Source organism: Cheilinus undulatus, linkage group 19, assembly GCF_018320785.1.
Source record: "Cheilinus undulatus linkage group 19, ASM1832078v1, whole genome shotgun sequence".
NCBI lineage: Eukaryota > Metazoa > Chordata > Actinopteri > Labriformes > Labridae > Cheilinus > Cheilinus undulatus.
The window spans coordinates 40,866,133-40,882,763 of record NC_054883.1 but is presented as its reverse complement, the minus strand read 5'-3'; positions in this window follow the sequence as shown (position 1 = coordinate 40,882,763).

The window sequence follows — 16,631 nt, the reverse complement described above, 5'->3', positions numbered from 1 at the left end:
TTTAATGGCAAAACATAGCTTAAATGGGGATAAAAATGGTGAAAATTGGCAAAAGTAGGAAAAAAACGTGGTATTTAATGGCAAAGCTAGCTTAAATGGATGAAAAGGGGCAAAAAATTCGAAAAGGGCTAAAAAGTTTCCCTTTTTGAAGGTTTTCTGGGGGAATTATATTTAAAAGTAAGACATAAAAGAGCTACATGTTGAGTTTCACTGGTTTAAAGAAAACCTCTTCCATGTTTTCATGGCAGGATTAAGAGTATACCAACTGGAATTATCTTTTTTTACTTTTTCTAAGTGTATCTGTCGCCAGTTTTAAAATGGGAATCAAAATCAAGGCAGCACGAAAATGAAAATGGTGTTTGAGTTCAGCTTCACTGTGAGCCATGAGCTCTAAGGACAGTTAGATCTCTACGAGTTTAAAAATCTACTCAGGTCTACTGTCACACTGGCAGAACTGCCTGTTCAGGAAATGACTTTGAGAATCCGTCTCCACCATCAACCAGATTTAACCAAAAACTATCAACCCTGTTTTCACAGGTGATGAATTACAGTGAAAATTAAACAGTGATGATAAAGGATTTTAAGATTTCTAAAAAAGAAAGTCATAATGATTAAATATCACAGCATCAATGTTACTGTGTGTCCATGTCAAATAAATAATAAAAATAAATAAATGAGTTAAAGGCTCAAAATCTGATATAAAAAGTCAACTTTATAAGTCCTAAAGGTTAAAATACAAGATTAAAAGTCAAAATAAAGTTTTAAAAAGGCAAATGTATGAGATAGAGACTTACAATCATGAGTTTAAAGGTCAAGATATGAGATAAAATACAAATCAGGAGTGTAAAACGTCAGAATAGAAGATAAAATTCAAAACTGTGACTATAAAAGGTCAAAATATGAGATAAAATTCTAGATCAGGAGATTAAAAAGTGAAAATATGGGAGTAAAAGTCAAAGACAGGAGTTTTAAAGGTCATAATATGAGAGAAAAGGTCAAAATGATGAATTTTACAGGTCAAAAAATGAAATAAAAAGTCAATATCCTAAGTTTAGGTCATAATCTTGGGATGCAATATTCCTGTTCATTCCTTAATATTTCTACTCTCTACTTTTTCAGATTTTTATGACTCAAAAAAGGTTTTTTTTAATCTTCAAGGTTAAATTTACATTTTTATACTGGAGGAAATCTGCAGACCTCATTGGTGAGACACTTCTAGTTAAAATATGAAATGATCTTGCAGGCCGGGTAAAACTGCACCGTGGGCCGCATTTGGACCCTGGACCTTGAGTTTGACACCTGTGCCTTAGAGAATAAGACCATAAAATGTAGCCACTAGGATACGACAAAATTATCCACAATGATGGTGTTTATTCACAGAAAAACATGGTCACATTAAAAATTCTGATTTATGCAGCAATAAACTGAAACACACCTCCACTTTTTTTCAGTGTTCAGCTAAAATGACAGTCAGCCCAGCTATTTACTCCATCCAGCAGGTACACTCTGAATTCACCACCCACACTGTTTTTTGGCCATTGTGAGCACCAACACCATCTGGCATTTTGCAAAAGCGCTCTGAGAAACACGGCTGCTGGGTTTTGCTTCTGAAGGCTCCGGGGCAGCTCCGGACAAGAGCCGTGTCATTGAATGTATGTTTACGATGGCTAATAAATCGGCGGCGGGCCAATAATCTGACCCCAGGCCGCAGACGAGAGGCGAACAGTCGGAGCGAAATGTCGACGTTTAATCATCAAGCACTGAAGTGTTGAAGAAAATTCAAGCCACAAGGGAATATATATGTGCAGGTGTTCATGTGGAAGAAAAAAGCAAGTGGAGCCATGTTTGTAATTTCCCTCTTTGCTATAGTTCCCTCTCTAATTCAACTGCCAAGTCATTTTCTGCTGATGGTTCCCTTTAATGTCAAAATTCATCGTCTGCAGGCTTGAGGAATTTGCATGCTAGGTATCATCATCTATCCCCCCAAGTCACAATCCCCATAAAACTCATTGCTTTCCCTCCCCTTGCCCCCTGTGCAGGTGACAAGCTCAAATGAGAGATAGCTCCATTTGCTTCCTATAGCTAATTGGATTAGCGCTTAAGGCACTACAATAACGGCTGAATTTAGAGAGGCAGGCGGAGAGAATGGGGGAGTGGGGAGCTGAGTGGTGGAGCCAATTTTCCAGTGAAATGAGCTTTGCTCCAGGTGAAGAGAGAACTCCTGCAGAGGAAAAGAGGCGCTCTGTGTTGGAACATTTTATGCCACCAGACGCAGTAATGTGTCAGAGGATTTACATCCAGGGAAGGAGGCTCGCACAGTCGTACATGACATGTTTGTTGCATCCGCACAAAGCAGCAAATTAATTACATGCCATAACAGGAGACGACTGCGTCCTTTTGATAGCACAGTCATGGAAAAATTTCTCATTATCTCTGTGTCAATTAATGATGCAAGAGCTCTTTATTATTCCAAACATTCAGAGGCGTATTTGAAGGTATCATGAGGATTTTTGTCGTAAACATGCTCATCAAAATATTGTTTGTATCCTTGAAGCCTGTTAATCAAACTAGCTGCATGTCCTTTCCTATGAAACATCTGCAAGGCACATTATTTTAATATTTATCCATATTATCATCTTTTTTTAGTCAGCATTTAAGCAAGAAATTGTTGGTAGAAAACTAAATTAAAAACCCAAACCGCTGCTCTATCATGCCACCAGTTTATAAATTTGATATGGTTCCCTAATCCCAACAGTTGGTGTAATAATCAGCGAGGATTTTATTTCCATGTGGGAGAAATAGATGTAAATATCAAGGTCTGGAGTTCTTTAATGGAAGCAGGTACCTAGAGCTATTTTCACACCTGCACTCCTTAAAAACATTCAGACAGCACGCCCGAGAAATTCTTCACACCGTAAAAGAATATCAAGAAGGACGGAGCTACAGCTGCCTGGGAGTGAAGCCAAAGTATTTAGAGCTCCCCCTGGTGACTTGCTGCAGTTGATACCAGGGATCCATTTGGGTACTTGCCCAAACAATGTCATCTTTCTGGGTAAAAACATTCAATCAAAATCAAAGAGAGTAAATAGGAAAGATGTGGTCTTTAGTGGTTTAAAAGCCTAAAACTGTGCACTTTAGCAGTATTACTTTTTCCCCTGTTGCAGCTTGCTGTTGTACCATTCTAGCGATGCTATCCAGGCCTTTTTAGCCCTTATGACAGTGTTAATTTTGTCGACTAAAACTATGACTAAAATGTTTGTGGACAGCCTTTTTTCCATGACAAAAACTAGACTAAGACTAACAAAAATAGATCTGTGATGATCAGATAGCGAATGATCAGATGGCATATCTTACAAACAACTTGACTCCTGCAAGTCTGTACCGCCTTTAATGTTTTTGGAGCCAGAATAAGTCCACATATCCGCTACGAATGCAGCAGAAGCTGCACTGCTGGGTAGGCATGAGCAACCGGCTCGCTCAGACCGCCAGTCTGCTTGATCTCGTTGTCTAAGCAGAGGAGAAGAGGGAGGAGTCAGCTGCCTGCCGCCAACTAGCGGTCAGGGGGTGAAATTACACCACAAACTACCGCACCAACAAAGCAAATTAATTATTAAAAAAAATATCAATACTGCATTTTAAAATATGGATAGGGTAGTCACCCTGAAATACTGAGATATATCAGTGTATCGATATTTTCTAACACCCCTAAATATTACAGTGTTCAGATGTTTGAGCCTGACTGAGCCCTACCACACAGAGCTGTGATTGGACCTTCAGGTGCAATCTTAACCTTTTAGATTCACAATTTTTTGACCTTTTAGGTTCAAAATTTTTCCATCTTAAATCATATTGTGACCTTTAAACTCCTAACTTTATCTTTTAATCCTGAATTTTCACTTTTTAAACTCCTGATCTAGAATTTTGTCTCATATTTTGACCTTTAGAGTCACTTTTTTGAATCTTATCTTCTATTTTGACCTTGTAAACTTTTGATTTTGTATTTTATCTCACATCTTGACCTTTAAACTCATGATTGTAAGTCTCTAGCTCATATATTTGCCTTTAAAAACCTTATTTTGACTTTTATTGTTGTATTTTGACTTTTAGGACTTATAAGGTTGACTTTTTATCTCAGATTTTGAGACTTTAACTCATTTTTTAATTTATTTAGCATTTATTTGACATGGACACACAGTAACGTTGCTGCTGTGATATTTAATTATTTTGACTTTTTTTAGAAATCTCAAAATCCTTTATCATCACTGTTTAATTTTCACTATAATTCATCACCTGTGAAAACAGGGTTGACAGTTTTGGTTAAATCTGGACCCTGTTAGGCCCTCAGGTTAGACCTGGATCCAGATTTGGGCCCCTGCTGTGACTGAGTTTGACACCCCTGCTGTAGTGTGAGACTTCACAGACTAATTGGCAAACATGATTTCCACCAGGCTACATAAATTCTGCATTCTGATATTGTGGAAACATCCATCTTCCTCCTGAGCTGTTAAGTTTTAAGGTGGGAAATGAGCTGTAAACCAGGAAAATGTCAACAAAATCATCAGAAAAAGTGTCAGCAGGAGAACAGAAAAAAACACTTTATTAAAGTAGAATGTGAAGGTTTCATGCCAGTCAGCTAATTATGTTTTTCAGCCTCTTACATTGACTCTCTGTGTAATTTTCTATCATTAAGTGCTATTTCCTGTCTACCTTAGTCACTCTTGATTATTGCTAAGTGGTCTGACAGGATGCTGAACACCTGGGGAAAGAACCTGAACCCAAATCTAACACTGGCTGGAGTCTTTTATAAAAACTGCTGTTGTATGTCACCCTTTTCAAAAGGGAAAATATATCCCATGAGGAATTCTGGATTATTTTTCTCAGTATTAAAGTCTTTGTGTAGGATGAGTAAACTAGAGAACGTATAGTGAAAAATAGCTGCGATGCACTGAGCGCTATCATTTCATTTAAAAAGTTTGTGTACAAAAATCCCTGAATGAAAACTACGACCCCAGGTCCACAATTTGTGGCGCCCTGTAAAATATAGCTAAAAACAATTCAATGGAACACAAATCTAGAAACCCTTTTAATTTACAGCAGAACATAAACAAGAAATCTGATGTTGAAACTGACATATTTTACTATTTCTTTAAAACAGTAGCTAATCTTGAATTTGATGACAACAACCAATCTAGCTATTTTTGATTTTAGTCTAAGTTTTAGTTTCTAAATAAAATGCATTTTAGTTTTAGTCACATTTTAGTCATTTCTATCCTTTTTAGCTTTAGTCTAGTTTTAGTCCAAGCATTTATTTTCTTGCCTAAATCTGGTGCCAAATCATGGTAGTGTGTTCTCTGTCTAACCTGGGGTCCCTGCTTTCTACAGCTGAGAGGCAGAATAGATACAGATGTGTTGTTTTTGACAGATTTACCCACAGTGGAGAAATATCACAGATTTAGAATGTCTGATGAAAACTACATTACATTTTAGTCTAGTTTTAGTCATCTTAGCAAAAACTAAACTTAGTTTTTGTCAGTTTTAGTCATCAAACATCTGTTTTTGTTAGTCTTAGGGTGCGTTCACACCAGAGCTGTTTGGTCCGCTTTAACCGAACTCTGGTCCGTTTTCCTGGATAGTCTGGTTGGTTTCCAGTGGTGTGAACACTCACACGAACTCTGGTGTGGACCAAACAGGCGGACTCTGGACCGCCTGAAACAGGTGGTCTCGGTCCCTAATGAACCCTGGTGCGGTTTGTTGGAGGTGTGAACGCAGACCAACTTGTGAACCAAAGGCAGGAAGTGGCATAAAGCGTAATGATATACGGATTTATATGTGATTTAATAAGCTCAAATACATGTCGGCACCTCCCTTGGTGTCTGGGTAGCCATGGCAACACATCGTAGTCCGTGCTGATTTATTCGTCTCGTGTAAAGGACGACATGCTGGACAGCTCACCACCTTGCCGGCTGCTCATAACGCCGCAATGCAAGAGCAGAAGCCACAAGGCAGCATAAATTCTGTGTTTTTTAATTGTTTATGTGGAAGAAAAGACCGGCGGAAGGAGTTTCGTCTTTTTCTACGCCTTCTTTTCTTCTTGGTCGCCGTTTGTTTGTGGCGACAGCGCCCCCAGCGGGCAGAGGTTGTAGGTGTTCAGACGTTTTGGTCCGCTTGACCAAGAGAGCAGTGTGAATGCGAACCAAACCAAAGGAAAGTGCAACAATGCTGCCACTTCTGTTCCAAAACGGACCGAGTCCCCGGACTATCAGGTGTGAACACGACCTCAGTCCAGTTTTTGTCATGGAAAAAAAGGCTGTTGAATATTTTTAGTCGTAGTTTTAGTCGACAAAATTAACTGATGTGCAGTGTTTGATGTCCACCAAACAGCGTCTTCTCTAATGACATAAAAGCTCCATTCTGGTCTCATCAGACCAAAGAACTTTCTTCCTCTTGACCATGGAGTCTCCCACAGTCCTTCTGGTGAACTCTAGTTCAGATTGAATCTGAGTTTTCTTCAACAGTGTCTTTCTCTTTGCCACTCTCCCATAAAGCTCTGACTGGTGAAGAACCCGGCCAACAGTTGTTGTCTGCAGAGTCTCTCCATCTCAGCTGCTGTGACTCCTTCAGAGTAGTCATAGGTGTCTTGGTGTCCTCTCTCACTAGTCTCCTTCTTGCACGCCCACTCAGTTTGTGAGGACGGTCTGATCTAGGCAGATTTACACATGAGACATATTCCTTTAATTTCTTCATGATGGATTTAACTGAACTCTGGGGGATGTTCAGAGCCTTGGACATTTTTCAGACCCATTCCCTGGCTTAAACTTTTCAATAATGCTTTCTCTGAGTTGCTTGGGGTGTTCTTTTGTTTTCATGGTGTAATGGTAGCCAGGAATACTGATTTACCAGTGGTCCCAATCTCACTTATTGTGAGACTACTAGGGCCAACTGGCTTGACTTCTGTTGAATTAGGACAGTCTCTTTAAAGGGAGTGAATATTTCTGCACTCACTTTTTTGTATCTTTATTTAACTGACATTACTACTGAAGAAATTTGTTTTCACTTTAACATGAAGGAGGTTTTGTATTTATTTTTTGTCAACAGAGGCAGAATTATATTGACCATAACTGGTTTATAAAATCAGTGAGAGGGTAAGACATCAGAGGGATTGTATACTTTTTTATCGGCAGTCTAAGTTAAAAACCAGACTGAAACAAAAGACTCCACTAGGGAGAACAATGATTTAAACGAGCAGAAAGTCTTTTTTCTTTTAAGAAGACCCAAGATTTGTCTTTGGAAGCCCCTCTGAGTGGTAAAAAGCATCCCTGATTATCCCAAACCCTCCAGAAACAAAATAATTACATCAAAAAGCAGCCCAAAGCGACAGAAATCAAATAAATTACGGCAGCACTCACTTCCTGGAAACGTGGCCAAGAATTGGTTTTAAGACACCGTATTAAAACTTGACATAAAATAGAAATAGCAGGGGGATGCTGTGGAGAAGACATGAACCTATGGCACTTCTACACTGCTGATTTATCTGATGAGAGAGGCAATTTAACACTTCTGTGCTGATTTGTGGGACTTCTTCATGCCCTGTCCACCCGGATCAATATGGCGTGTCAGTGCTATGGCCTTAAATTACCGTTAGATGCTCATTAAGATGCCAGGCTCGATAGATTTGGGGGTGCTGGTATGGTTTTTGTCGGTGTGTGCGCATTAATGTGTGTGTATTTCACCTGTGAGTGCATCTTTCTGAAGTGTCTGCCAATAAACACCAAGGCCATGAGGTGCTTGGAGTTGCAGAGGTTTAATCAACCAGAGGCATGATCTTTTCCTCTCGTACAAACCCACACTAAAATAAAAACTAGAGAGGAAACTCTCCTTGAAGTTACCTTCTAAAAGTGCAGGTCTCTCGGTATACAATATAATATATAGCAAATAATGTCGCAGTGCAGATAAAACATGAAATAGTATGTCCACAATGGGATGATCAAAGGGCAGAAAAAGCAATAAAAGTAGTGTGTCTATCCATCAACGGGCTGCTGAACACCAAGAATGATCCTGGTCTCAGGTGGACTGAATGCTAGACAGACACTCTCCTTTCTAAATCACATGGCTGCTCTCTTATTTCCTGGATGACTGGACAGTTTCTCCCCTCAGCCATGTACAAAAACAAGCAACTTCTGCAAGGGAAACTTCTCCAGTCAGTCAATGGGGAGTCATATTTATGTATTATCGATTTTTCTGTCCCTGCTCACAGCCACATCAGTGCATGTTATGAAGCTTTAGGAATAACTAGAGCTCTGCACATATATGAGCTATTTCTATACATTCCTGCTTTGGTGTTCATACAGGTCTACCTACTATATCTCTAACCTATTGTTCCTTAGAACAGTGGTTCTCAACCTTGGGGTCGGGACCCCATTGGGGGTCGCGAGACACCGAGAGGGGGTCTCCAGATGCCCTAAAAAACTAAGAACAATTTTTCAATTGCACTGTTGCCACTTTACACCAGGAGATGGCGGACATGAGTAACTTCAATCCCAGCAGCATTGGGTGTGTTTCTATTCAAAGTTTTGGAGTTTATAGAGTTTGAAAGACGCACACCCGGTCGAGGAGACGAGTCGGAGCGCAACAGAGAGAAAGACAGCGAATTGTAGCGAGAATACTCACAATGCTGGGAGGAATAGAGGAATATTCACCCTCTGCCATGACTTCCAGTCGTCCAGTGAGACCATGGGTGAGACTGTCAGTGCATCTGTTGGCACCCGTAGCGAAGCCAATGCTTTGCGTCACCGTGTTCCCGAGTAATCAGCGAATGCCGTGGTGGGGGGCACATGGGGACGGATCCAGGAAGTTTTTAAAGGATTCTTCACTATTGGGAGGTACGGCTAATGGCAGAGGTCTGAGCTCTCCAAGTGCTTTTCAAGTTGCCACTATTAAACCCTTTTTACAACAAATTTTTCCAGTTTTAACCACATTTGATATGCTCAATTTTGCTAGTTTAACCAATTTCTGCCAATATCTGCCTATTTTTTTTCTCAGTTAACCCAGTTAACCCAATGTTCCATCATATTTCACCATATTTCCTCCCATTTTTGCCAATGTACAGCCATTTCAGCCACATTTTAACTCCCTTTTACTCTATTTATGCCCATTTCTGCCACTTTAACGCATTTTTGCAATTTTTATCTCATTTTTGCCACTAACCCATTTAACTACTAACATTTAACACTAACTCTAACCCATTTCTGCTACTTTTAAAATCCAACATCACCATCATTTTAGCAATTTTTAAACAATTTTCATTCTTTATTTGACAGAAGGCTTTTTACTACACGCATGAATAAATACAGATATTTGTTCTTTTGATAAGAGTGGTTTTATTCAGGTTAAATATAAAATATCAGTAGCAGCTTAACTTTACAATGGACCATGGTTTTGCTGTCCTCTATGGGCCCCCAGTTTGGCTGGGTGCCAGAAAGCTCTTCCATTTTTCCCCCCTTATGGACGGCCTTGTCTGCACATGGCTATTCTGAATTGTGGATGGCTGTGTCCTACCACCTTCAGGTACAGTGGGGGTCCCCGGTCTCTGGCACCTTTATTTTGGGGGTCGTGGGCTGAAAAGGTTGAGAACCGCCTTAGAGCAGGGGTGTCAAACTCAATCACAGCAGGGCCGAAATCTGAATTTAGGTCTAACCTGAGGGCCTAACAGGGTCAAGATTTAACCAAAAACTGTCAGCTTTGTGTTCACAGGTAATGAATTATAGGGAAAATTAAACAGTGATGATAAAGGATTTGAAGTTTCTAAAAAAAAACAAACAAACAAAAAGTCAAAATGATTAAATATCACAGCATCAATTTTCCTGTGTCCATGTTAAATAAATGCTAAATAAATAAATAAATGAGTTAAAGGCTCAAAATCTGAGATAGAAAGTCAACTTTATAAGTCCTGAAGGTCAAAATACAAAATTAAAAGTCAAAAAAGGTTTTAAAAGGCAAATATAAGAGAAAGAGACTTACAATCAAGAGTTTAAAGGTCAAGATATGAGATAAAATACAAAATCAAGAGTTTATAAGGTCAAAATAGAAGATAAAATTCAAAATAGAGACATTAAAAGGTCAAATATGAGATAAAATTCTAGATCAGGAGTTTAAAAAGTGAAAATATGGGATTAAAAGTCGAAGTTAGGAGTTTAAAAGGTCACAATATGAGAGAAAAGGTCAAAATGATGAATTTAAAAGTTCAAAATACGAAATAAAAAGTCAAAATCCTAAGTTTAGGTCATAATCTCGGGATGCAAAATGAAAATATGAAATGAAAAACATGTTTTTCATGACAGTGTCTTTGCTAGCATTAGCAACATTAGCTATCATGGTTTGATCCCATGTTGTTGTTCGCATCTTTGCTAACATCAGCAAAGATGCGTTTTGCCCAGAGGTGGTACTTCAGTCTCATTGTGCTTCCCTGTAAAGACAGTTCATCACTGCAGTATTTACACACTAGTTTCATCCAGACTTCCATTAGGCAGCTTTTTAACTCTAGATTTGCCGTGAAGCAGACCTGGGTCTGTCTCCTCACTCATCACTGACCCGCCTTTAACCTTTTCACCCCAGGGACGTAAACATCCATGCAGGAGGACTACAGGAGGAAGTTGTGGTCAAACTTAGAAATCGGATTAAATTGCATTACTTTTCTTTTAATATGTTAAACTTTCCAGATTAATCACGGGCGATAACACTTTAATATTAACAGACCTCATAAAAATGTTTTCGTGTGTGTGTTAGTTTTTATTGGAGGGTATTGTTTACCCTTAGGGACATGGGTGTCGCACTCCTTTCAGGAATGCAGGAGGGTTAAATATTTGGATCATGCATGCATCTTTTCTTTGGAGTGATGAATAGTAACTTCTGTAGGGAGCTAGTTGGACAGTCATTCTAAGAAACTGAAGTTTATAATCAGTTACTCCACTCTCAAGTTTGCATGTCTTTGTTGGTAAGGCCAGGAAAAGGTCGGCACTGTTAAAACTCTTTATGTGCAGAGTATCATGAACCAGTGGCTCACGTCAGAGGCACTGCAGCCATGTTTTCTGACAGTCTGCAGCACAAACACAACCTGGGAAAGAAAAAAAAAAAGAGACACGCAACAAAGACACACCATGTCGTGTAGCAAATGTGCCGCCTACTCCAGGATAACGTGTCAAACAGCAGCCTCCTGTTCTACTTGAGAAAAATACCCTGACAGTATTAGACAGGTTACCTTGCTCCCAGAAGCGCCACTGGCTGATGTGCTTGGCTGCCTGACTGTCTGAGGACACGAGTAAGACCATCCTAATGAGAGATAAGAAAAGAGCAGAGGCATGTCTGCGCGGTTCAGCATGAGTTCGTGTCGACATCACCTGGGTACAGGAGGTTCACAGGAGGAGGCAGAGAGCAGATATGAAATAGTGGATTTTTAAAAGTACCCTTAGGATGCTTTAACATTAATAATACTCTAATCAGGGTTGTTTAAGTCTATCTAACACATTAAATCCTTTTACGGCTAAAACATCCTCAAAGGCTTTGTGGTCTGTTTTATACATTTACTTCCTTAATTTTTCCTCTCCTCTTTTATCGGTACACTGCCGTATTTATAAGCACATTACCTCCCTGAGGCCTCAGGAACAATGTGTCTTATACTTGAGTATTTTCAAGCATGATTGCATCCTTCTTCCCCTGCTGGTCTGCTTTCACATCCGTGAGACCAAGCTGATTCCCAGTGTTTGATAGGTGGCAGTGTGATCGTAGCTGGTTGGAAAATCTGCCAAAAAGAGGATGAAAGAAGAAGCAGCAAGCCTGGAAGACAAAGTTTATGGTCTGTTATGGCAGGTTATCGACGTTTTCAGCCCACGACCCCGAAAAATAAAGGTTTCCAGAGACCGGGGACCCCCACTGTACCTGAAGGTGGCTGAACAGCCACGTACATTCAAGAATAGTCATGTGCAGACAAGGCCGCCTATTAGGGGGGAGAAATGGGAGAGATTTCAGAGGTCCAGCTGAACTGGGGGCCAGCAAAACCATGGTCAAAGGTTAAAGTTAAGCTGTGGTATTTTATATTTAACCTGAATTATAACCACTCGTATCAAAGAAATAAATATCTTTTCATTCGTGTAGTAAGAAGCCCTCTTAAAAATGTAAATCCTTTTGATAAGAAACAGAATTAAAATATGTTTTAAAAAATAGCTAAAATGGGTTAATAATGGAAAAAAATAGTGGAAAAGGTGGTGTAATTGGATTTTAAAAGTAGCAGAAATGGGTTAGAAGTCCCAAAAATTAAACAAAAGTGGCAAAACAACCAAAAAATGACAAAATGGGTTAAAGTGGCAAAAACAGGCATATTAAGTGGTAAATAGGGATTAAAGAGTGGCTAAAATTGTGTTAAAGTGCAAAAAATAGATGGAAATTTGGTGAAATGGGATGAAAAATTAATATAAACTGGCAACACAGGGTTAGCTGCGGCAGAATCTGGAAGAAATTGGTGAAACTGGCAAAAATGGGCATATCAAATTGTGAAATGTGGCGTTAAAAGTGGTAAAGAGGGGTTAATAGTGGCAGTAATGGGACAACAGAGCCAACAATAGGTGAAGAGTGGCCAAGCAGCAACCTCCAGTCCTAAAAAATGAAGCCATGTGGAAGTGCAAAAAGTTGCTATACCGCGACTGTCCACTGGAGGAACACCGGAAGTCCCATCTGGACGCACGTTAAACAGCCGGTTTTGACACTAGAAATAAACTGGTTTACAGTCTGGTTCAAAACACCAAACGTGTCTCATTAGCTAGTGTTGTATTGTGCTCCTGCTGTACGGGGGGTGAATTTTTTGGTACCACGATCATTTGGATTATATTTAGGATGAAAGCTGATTGGCACGTTTCATTTGATTGACAGATAGCTCGACAGGCAGAGGTTCCATTTCTGTCAACCAGAATGCTAGCTAGCAGGCTGACAGGAAGTCACGCTTAGTGGTGCTAAGTTCGGCTGAGACCGTGATTTCAATATGGAAGCCTCAAAGGATTGGCTTCAAAAGCCGTTTGAGTCCGCCTGTTGTAAGCAGACGACTGACGTCACACAGGGTTGGTCCAATTCTTTCTACAGTCTACGAGAGTGTCAAGATTTGGTTTAGAAGTGGCAAAAACAGGCAGAAAACTAGAAAAGCACACCGAGAGCACAGACCTCCGCCATCGGCCCTATCTCTCAATAGTGAAGAATCCTTTAAAAACATTCCTGGATCAAGACGGTGATCACGCCCAAAATCTTATTCGCTGATTACTCTCTCCCCAGTGGGGTGGAGACATGGTGAGGCAAAGCATTGGCTTCACTACGAGTGGACTGTCATGGCGGAAACACCCATGGTCTCACCGGACGACTGGAAGTCATGGCAGAGGATGAATATTCCTCTATTCCTCCCAGCATTGTGAGTATTCTCACTACAATTCGCTGTCTTTCTCTCTGTTACGCTCCGACTCGTCTCCTCGACCAGGCGTGTGTCTTTCAAAGTCTGCTGGGATTGAAGTTACTCATGTTCGCCACCTCCTGGTGCAAAGTGGTAACAGCGCAGACCTCTGCCATTAGCCCCATCTCCCAATAGTGAAGAATCATTTAAAAAATTCCTGGATCCAGACGGTGATCCGGATCAGTCCCGAAATCTAATCAGTTCTTCCTTATGCCATGTCTGACATTTCCTGAAAATTTCATCAAAATCCGTCCATGACTTTTTAAGTTATGTTGATAACAAACTAACAAACGAACAAACCCACCCGATCACATAACCTCCTTGGCGGAGGTAAAAATAAGTTATCATTGATGATTCAAAATAGTTCGGATTGGTTTGGAGGCAGAGCTAATACCAGCAGCTGTTTACAACATCCAACTTTTAACCCTTAGGTTAAAGCTGTTGTGAGAAACATTCATTTTGTGTGGATTTTTAAGGAGCATTTTCGGGGCTTTTGCCTTTGTTTGGGTAAGACCGCTGAAGATAGAAAACGTGGGAAGAGAGTGGCGTGTGGCGTGCCATCTTTAAAGGTTTTTTGCTCTGTTTTCTTGCATTAAGCTTGACTAAACTGGATTGCTTTAATTTTGACTCTCCTCTTTTATCAGTAAACTGGTATATTTTTAAGCACATTACATCCCTGGGGTTTCTGCAAAGTGTGCATCATATTTTACACAAAAACAGAGAGGCACCCCGTGAATTAAACATATTATGATACTTAGAATTTCATAGAGTCTCCAGAAGTTAAACTGGCTTTACAGTAAGGCTACTTAAATTCATTTAAAAAGGTTATATAATGCAGTTAACATATTTAAAAAACAGGCACATAGACATGTTAACTGTAGCTTTCTCATCATATTTTTAATGCATCCAAGTTTATTACAAACAAAATGCATATCAGTTAATATGGACATATCTGTTGTCACAATGCCTCAGCCAGCTGGTGTCGAAACATTTCGGAGTGGCCGTGTTTCTAGCAGAGCACAGTGCATTCGCTGTAATTAGGATTTGGTTTGGCAGTGTATCCAAAGCTTGTTGCCTCTGTAGATAATCCTAACAGGCTACACAATGTGTTTGTCTGAGCTATGGGGAGAACTGTGAACTCAAGCCTGAGCCTGTTTAAGCTGCCACAGAAGAAAATGAATGAACACCCACATCCACAACAAAGCGGACTTTAAGAAAGAGACAGAGAGGCAGCGAGAGAAAGACAGGAAACACAAAGGTGGCTGTTTGGCACATAGCAGAGCTTCATTCTGCTGCAGGGAAATTATTTTGGATAATGTTTGTTTGTGGGGAAAACTTTTTTTCCTTGGATTTTTAGACAGCTTGAATGATTCAGGTTTTGGCTGCGAGTAATTTCTAAATCAAACACATTTTTCCCTTTCTGACCATTAAGTGATTACATAGGCTATACCAGTGGTTCCCAACCTTTTTTACTTAGGGGCCCCCCACTCGTATCTACCCCATTTACACGACAACGTTTTCAAGTGAAAACGCAAAAGTTTTGTAGCGTTTTGGCTGTCCGTTTACAAGGCAACAGCGTTTTGGTGCCTGACAATAGAACTTTTTGGAAACAGGCTCCAGAGTGGACGTTTTTCAAAATGCCCCCGTCTCCGTGTAAACAGGGAAACTTTCTGAAAACAAACATGCACACTGCGGCTGCAGTAAATATCCACAAGCGAGTAGGCTTGTAACACATGCGCGGACAGGAAGCCCAAAACAAAGATGGCCGACACCAGTGTACTGTTTGTGCTCCTCACTCTTTTGGAATTTAACTGTACTTCTCCAACAAAGTGTTGATTTACATCACCATCACTTGGATCAGTTGGGACGTATTTCATGCCTGCACCAGATTCTGACTCGACCCATACGCTGTAGAAGGCACGAAAATCACACCGCCATCTACTGGCCTGGCATGTGTACTACATCGTTTTTGGTGTTTCCTGCAGGCTCGTGTGAACGGAGATCATTTCCAAAACGTTGCCGTCTGAACGTGTAACATTTTGGAAATGAAAACAGAAAATGAAGGAAAACATCATCGTATAAATGGGGCATAAGAAAATCGAAGCCCCCCACCCCCAACCCCCTCAAACCAAATGTTGGATGGCTGCGGCATTATTTCTAAATCCAGCTTGGATATGTCAATGATTAGCCAAAGTATTGACTTTGATGCATTTTTATTTTTTGTGTAGCATCCAATTTTAAATAAAATTTAAATTTTGAATTGCCTCGGTTTTTGTCTTTTGGCAAGAGGTACATTATCAATACCTCCTCCACAGACGCCATGTTTGTTTTTGAGTTTTTTGCCCCCTCCTTGTGGATGTATTGGTTAACATCGATGACATCCATGTTGTCTGTGGTTTATCTTTACACCAAACAGATGGATATGTAAGTGGTTCAGTTTTCCTCATCCATTAAACATAAGCATTTAAAAAAGTCTGACTGTAGACATTTAAATGTCACTAACAGTGAGCATCTTTCCTCTGAAATTGTTGATATTCATTACCCACTTTACATCTCTGTGGCTTTAAATAAACCTTCAGATTTTCATGTAAATGTTCACGACTTTGTAAATCTGAGGTTCATTAAAACGACACGATGCAGCTTAACGCCATCAAACTTGCATCTTTGACCTCCAAGGACCACTGCATTTAACAGTGAGCTGCCTCTCATTACTTATCCTTTATCTTCTGTCTCATTATGCTCTTCTACTGAAAATTTCTATCACTGTCTTTGCAATGCAAATCAGCTGCTTAAATCAGCAGCTCTGTGTATACAAGAGCAAGGGGGGAAAATGACTCATCCTATTAGTGTTGAAAAATCTGGGCACTTGGGGAAGTAGTCAGGGTTTTAAAAGGGAAAAGGCTCAGAGGAATATTCCCATCATCATTAATGCAGATTTTTTTTCACTGAAGTATGATTTATATGAGGCACAGGCTTCCTATAATCTTCGCAGCGCAGCATCAGGTCTGCAGTAAACTAACGTGTATGAGCTGATACGCCTTCCTGGATGCTGGATGATAGCTCATATGTCATGACTGCAGGCCTATCACTCGCTGCGTTCCCCCCTGCAGTGTGAGCCAATATGTTCAGTAGACATAGATGTGGGCAT